This window comes from Helicoverpa zea, chromosome 5 (assembly GCF_022581195.2).
Source record: "Helicoverpa zea isolate HzStark_Cry1AcR chromosome 5, ilHelZeax1.1, whole genome shotgun sequence".
Classification (NCBI taxonomy): domain Eukaryota; kingdom Metazoa; phylum Arthropoda; class Insecta; order Lepidoptera; family Noctuidae; genus Helicoverpa; species Helicoverpa zea.
Window position 1 is genome coordinate 6697902 of NC_061456.1, and position 7482 is coordinate 6705383.

The window sequence follows — 7482 nt, forward strand, 5'->3', positions numbered from 1 at the left end:
AAAGGTCCGTTCCAACCGTATGGGACCAACTCCAGGAGGTGTGATTGATGAACTGAAAGAGTGATGGAATATATCTGCACACGCAAGAAGGTCTCCTTTTTGTTGACTCGGTCAAGTCCCCATGGACTGACTCTACTTTCAGGTCAGCAGAAACGTAACCAAAAGTAAGGAAGAATACCGTTTTATTATTATATAAATTCAGCAGCGTCTATATAGTTGACGATCAAATCAAAATAACCTTTAACATTTCTAAAATTGTTTGAGTAACAAATCTATTAGTCTAATTTTAAACGGCTTTCACAAATGAACAGCGGTTCGAAATACGGACCTAAGAAGTGGAGTGTAGGCGTTCCTGTAGGCTGAACTATGTCTCTCAATAGGCACTTATTCTAGCTTATTACGAAATAACCTTTCAATTTAATTTTCAAATTGGGTAACTGATTTAACCTGGCGCTTTTAGTTATCTAGGTAGGGTAAAATAAGCATGTAAGATATCAAAATATTTCAGATACATAATTTAGGGCTGATTTTTCAATCATCAGTTAACTTTTATCTGAGGAATTAACAATGGCGGTTGAACATATTTTTCATACAAAAGCTGTCAAAACGTCAAACATATTCCTCAGATAAAAGATATCTGGCGATTGAAAAACCAGCCCTAAGACTATTGTACACTTTATTCTATTAGCCATCTCTTTACGAATACAATATCCAATCACCGTAACTTGTGCGGAAATCCTGAGCAATGGCGGTTTGTTCGGAATCAAATGATAACCCGTGACCACAGGCTCATTAATTATGATACATCAGTATCACACCATTTTGAGGTTCATTTCACTATTCCAACGGCAATATTAACGCACAAATAATTATGATTATCATAAAGATATGAGACAGTTATCTGAAAATAGTTAAATAAATCATAAAATTACCTAACGAAGAATTTGTAAGTATGAGCCCAAAAAAACTTCTTCTCTTTTACTGAACTGTTCTTCTGAATTTACATTATAATCAGCTTAAATGACAATCATTAAGGTCAATTACTCAACCATAAATCCGGTCAAAATCAACTTACGAAATGGGATATTAAGTTAAGTACTGTAAAAATAAAGTTCAGAAGTTTGTAACATGATCACACCTAAAAGACTTAACAGATTTACTTAGTAGATTTTTCAGAATCACTAAAAATATTTTCTGGAATAACATATTATGATAACTTATTACATTTGCACGCACAAGTCTCAAAGGATTACCTATGGTATTTTTTTTTAATTATTTGATTTAAGGTTTTGCAAATATTAGATTCGCATTACAAAATAGATAAAAGAACAAAGAAAATCTGTTTATGTATTCAACATAAATTAATTGTTTTTTTATAGAAAATAATTTTGATAATGTAAATTAACACTCAAGGCGTTGTGTTACAAAAAATAAATAAGGAAAGACGTTAAGATTCCATTATTAAACTTCGGCGGTGCGACTTCGTCGAAAAATTCAAAATAGATCGTGATAAGTTATTTAAGTAGTATTTTATTTTTGAAAACGACATAAAATTATTCCAAAAATAGATGGTATAAAAATAGGCCACTGCTTTCGTTTTTGTAAGAACAGACTCAATAACAAATTGTATAGTACCTAAATAAAATAATAAAATCTCCGTCAATCACTTTCAGAATCCTAGTATCAATAATGATTCGGAATTCGATATTGTTTAAATATACCTTCTAAATTACGAGCCCGGAAGACAAAAATATCGCATAGCCAAGAGGCACAATCCAGTGTTTAGGGAAAAAAGATAATAAAATAAGTTTTTAAAGTATCCTGACTGGCCAATAACAATAACATGAAAGAAATAAAAATTAACTAAACAAAATAAATAGTTGTTGAAGACTGCCTTTAATACGATGCATTCAAGTAATTAAGTCATGATAAAATTACGACTAACTATCTAAAATTTGATTAGCACAAAAGTTAGTTAAGGAAATCTTTAGGTACGTAATATTTATTTATTTTCTTCTTTCTTTATTTCAAAATAAACGCAAAACGTAACAATTTAGTTAGCTAGTTCGGTCACGTCTTCTAGCCTGACCCTCCCCCCTATTACTGGGTAATTTTTGCAACTGTTAAGATACAATTACGTGATTGTACTTTTGTTCTTATCAACTGGCTTTATTAGTATGCACGCGTATTTTATCACGACTTAATGAAAGTCTTACCAAAAAATAATATTACTATAACAGAAAAAAAACGATTATTTTCCGGCACGCGAGCCACCAATCACTTCAAATTCACATATGTGTCAACAAAAAAATGTTTGCTAAAAAGGCCCATAAAATATTTCCACAAAAATCAGTGACGATTTTGCCACCAATGGATTAAATCCATGGAACGAATTCATCCTTTTTCCGAATGTGTGCTCACAACTTTGGTGTGCACGAAAAGCTTGCGGTAAGCTAAAGCGTAATGGATTTAGTTTCCAGAGTTTTATTACGATATTTTGGTGAAAGTTTAGATTTACTTCAGCTATAAAATTTAAAATCTCAGGGTCGTAACTGTGTGCTAAACTAAAAAGTTACATACTTCCTCGTGGGTCTGTTAAAGTATTAAACTTTACCTCTTTCCCCTTAACTTTTTAACTGCGGCTTCAACAGAGAGATTCGATCTGCTTTTTCTGTTTTCTAATGCAGTTCCTCAATATTATTTCACAGAGAAACTACTTCTTCCAAATATTCGCATTGGCGGCAAGTTTCTAGAAAAACATGGGGCTTTATAAAATGTAGGTATGTATTATGTACCTATATTAAAAATAACGCAGCAACCAACGATAATTATTTTCGTAATATTTATTTTCATCAATAAGGTTTACCTGAATAACCATTTATATCAATGTTGATAAGCCGAGATAGCTAAAGTGCTTTTAAATCAAACCTTCGATTAGCATGCACTGAACTACATTCACCATATTATAACTAGCAGTTGACCAGCAAGAAACTTAGTACTGGCTAGAATTTCATGCGAGATTTACAACCCGTAACAGAACTCCTTTGCAAGATAATTATGACTCTAGGAAATGTTAGAAGCTTCAGTTTCTTATTTATTTGAAAAAGCGTCTAAGGCCCGTCGTCAATTTTTTTATTGAAACTGTTTACTATAAGTATGTGACTTTTCAATAAAAAAATAAGGGAATTTTTGCTATCGCTGAACTTGAGTCTAAGTTTGTTTATGAAATTGCCTTTGTAGAAATGGAACGTCAAAGGTTTAGGAATACGCCTTATTTATTTATATCCTACTGGCAGCAGCTGTCGAAGAGATTTTTTTTTTATCATAATGACTCACAGGCACAAGACAGAATCTCAGCACTGATTTTCAGCGAAAGCCACTTCTACGTGTAGCCTATTCCTATTCCTACTCGATCTAAAATTATGAAGTATCGGCTTTCAGTCTTGAAGCTGTAGTTATTATTTCACATGGAGTCAATCCCCGTCTAAACTCCACAACAGTAACAATGGGTAACACGTTACCTTTTGCTTCGTAGGTTGTGTGCATTTCTAGCTTGTCTTCTTGTAATGCCTGGTCTCTATGTAGAAATGATAACTTCAACCTACAAGCTGAATGCTTTTATTTTGCTGTGCCCTACAGGGTCCACAATTGTACCTAGCTCCAAGCTTAACTGTAACACCTACTTTATACATTGTGGAGTGCAAATAAATAATATGAATATGAATGTATTTACAAGAATGGCTGGTTCTCCACAAGAATAGATGGTCAACCTACTGCCGACCACGTTAACGTAGCCTTCATCGATCAAACTGTACAACAATTAATCTAGTCTATAATAAAGTCTCTTATAATTGAATCTCTAATTTAATTCCAACAGTTCTAGTACAAATGTTAGGCCTATGAAGTGCTGATCGAACAAGCTATTAATAATGTCAGGCGTGAATTACTGAACAATTGCGACTAAATGGACTATCAAGTGCCGCGGCGTGGCGAATAATCCATGTGCCGAATACGTCACCAATATTGCAATTAACTACAACTCAACGCCGAAATTTAACCCGTCAGTAACCAAATAGTCCTAACAATAGAAAATAATTGTAGTGCTTGCATATTCCTGCCGTTGTGTTTAAATACTCAGTTAACATTTTGTATACGAGTCATAGATTTTTAGGGTCCCGTACCTCAAAAGGGAATAATGAAACCCAATCTCCATAACATAAAATTAAGATCACTCTATCCGTCTATCACAACCGTATATTTTGCGAATACGTGGATGTATCGAGTTGTCCGAACCATATGCTGAGATATATGGCACAGATTAAGATTTTTACTTTACATAAAAAAGATACATACATTCAAGGGAATCAAAACCTAAATGGCTTCCCGGTAACCTAGACCTATGAAATTAAATCACGATTAGGTACACAGGAGTCCTTAAAAAATGTGTGAACACTTTTGTACTACTGCAGTTTACAGCCATATACATGCCAATAGACGGTAAACTGTGAAAAAAAAAATCCATTCCTATGAACGGGACCCGGTGATACTTTTAAGAGTTAATTAAATTCTTCTGTCTCTCATTTCGTGAAATACTTGTTCCACTAAATAGTTCTCTTGACCAAATCTATTTATCCCGTTGTTGCTTTAAGCCCAAAATGATTCTTATTTAAAGGTTTAATAATGGCATGGATATTCTCTTTAGACCGTTCTTAATTACGCAAATAAATCCTTCGCCAAGAGTGTAGGTCCTAGACTGTTAAGCAAAAACAGTGCATCCATTGTTCTAAGCACTCTATCAAGTAACCAAGCTTATAATATAAATTACTTTGAAGAACAAAATTTTGCAGAACATCTTAACTGGAGGGCTTCTAACAAACTATGCCCAAAGTCAAAGTGTCATAACTTAAACGCTAACATATTTCTCAAACACGTAGTAACAGTAGCAAAATCAGCTTTCTGCAAATATTTTGAAGGTTGGGCTTCAAAATTCTTGCTAGTTGTGTGACATTTGAGTTTGAAACAGTTAATTAATCTGTGACATGACAGGCAAGTAGTCGTGTTACCGTCGCCAACTGAATCACGTAGTAGGAGATATTCTACATTGACTGTTTAATGTCTTGGTCTTAATGAACCGTGTCGCCGAACTTACGAACTGATTACCTAATGCCTGAATATTACGTAACCGGGTATTACACGGCTACTGAAGATGTGTCGTCTAGTATTCAGTCTTAGATTATTAGATTGAATTTTATGTAAGCTCGTTTATTAAGTTATCTGTTTTGTTTGAGTATGTGTGATAATCTCTCTCACTGTATTATTAATAAGTTAAGGTTAATATTGGCTTAATACAATAACACCTAAACATAATATTTTAACTTGAGATTACCGCGTGCAGCTAATATTGGCAGAAGGCAGAACTACTCCGCAAATATGAGTCTATTCAAAGTTTACTTTACATACAAATTATTTAAAATGTGTTATGTCAGAAAAAGTGCAATGGAGTAACTCTCGCTAGTAGATAAACAATACTGATATAACTTATGTAGGTATGTATTTGAACAAAGGACAATGCTCATGAAGTATGAGAAAAAAACCCAGGCCCGGCGCAAAAGAAATGTAACTCAAAATATAGGTAAAAATAAGTAATTAAATATTACATAGTGGGCATTATCGAAATCAGTGGCTATATGTGTGAAATTGCTATTCGAATTTTAACTTCTGCGGTACATTGCTACTCTAGATTTTAGAGGTAACATAATGTATTAGTAAAAGGAACAGCAAACAGATACAGTTGTGGTTTAAGAGTGTACATAATGACATGTTTATAGCAACTTCTCCACTATTCTACCTACTTTTACAAGATAATAGGATGATAGAACTAAAACAGGATATGAATGTACTTTTCATTTTAATAATAACGCTTAAAAGTCATCGATTATTTATTTCTAACACGAGGAGATCCAAAAATGTTGCGGGATGCGCGAACTGTTCCTCATGTCTAGCCCACCCTAAGTAATGTAAAACGCTCATGACGCGATGACGTTGGCGCTGCAGCCTGTACTTCGGTATTGATTTATCTTTTTGGAGAAGCTTATTACTTGCCATATTACTTGTTTGTTGTTCCAGATAGCACTTTAATTAAACTATAAGCCCCAGCTGCTCATGTTACCCCTTTAAAAAATAAAATAGCAATTTCATACATTTAGCCATTGATTTCGATGATGCCTAATATGCAGTATTTCATTACTTATTATTACCTATAATTTGAGTTACTTTTAGTTTGCGCCGGGCTTGGGTTTTTTTTGAGCATTGTCCTTTGAAACATTCCATAAAATATATAGACAGAGAGAGTGACTCCTGAGTACAAATTTCATAAGCTTGAAACGACAGGTATACGAAGTATTTACTAAACTATTTACTAAAACAGACCATTTGAAGTTTAAATAATGTAAAGCGTATTTAAATCAAATGTGTTCGAAAAGATTTTTTAGAATCAATGTAGGTTAGGAACTGTATCGAACTGAATTTGAATTTCAATCCGTTCAAACGTTCTCCGTAGAATGAATAACAAAGTAACGTATAAACAGCTGACCTCTAGCAAAGTTCTTCTTTATTTAAAGCGACTGCCCTTTTCGTACTTTTTGTTTCTTGCAATTTTAATATTAAACTAGCTGTTTCTGTCGCATACAGAGAGAACTATCCACGAAGCCGAATAAAAACTTGTTTCCAGGTTTTTCATATTTATATTTAGCTGGTAACATCAACATATTTGTTTGTTTTTTTTTTTTTAACTTTCAAAACACCCACTCTAGAACCCGCCTACTTGAAATGTTCTTTTTAAAGGATACTATCGACCATTATTTACCTTCTTAAAATAACAAATCATTTTAATTAAGTAGCATAAATTGAAACTCCAAAATGAGCAAGGCACTCTATTTTTAAACTTTAAGAAAAGAATAAAAAACTTAAAAAGAAAACCTTTTAAAAAAATATCTAAGAAAAAAAAAACGCGTTATTTATGGACCGAAACCAATAAATCTTGGTTCAATCGACACTTATGAATATTTGAAAACCTGAAAGTTTATGTAAACCTTACTTTGATATTTTCTAAGCTCTAGATAGAGGATCGTCGAGAGCGTTGCGGCGCGAACTATCCACTTTAGTCACGTACCTTTAGGCGATGATGATCTACAAGTACTATTGTTATAAAATCGAAGAAAAAGTATGGAGAAATTAACTTGAAATAAATGTTGTCATAAAGATCAAAGTACGGTTTGAAAAACCGGTTCCATACAAAATGTTAAAAACATTATTATACAAAAAAAATGTAGGTATACAAAATTATAAAAAAAACTCTTATACCATAGCAAGCCATATCCCAAGTAGCACAAAACTGTTGCTTAAGAGCTTTAGAGCCAATCCGATTATTACCAAAGGTGCCAAGATCAAGCGCCAGAGCGTGCTCTACAGACCTTATGCAGC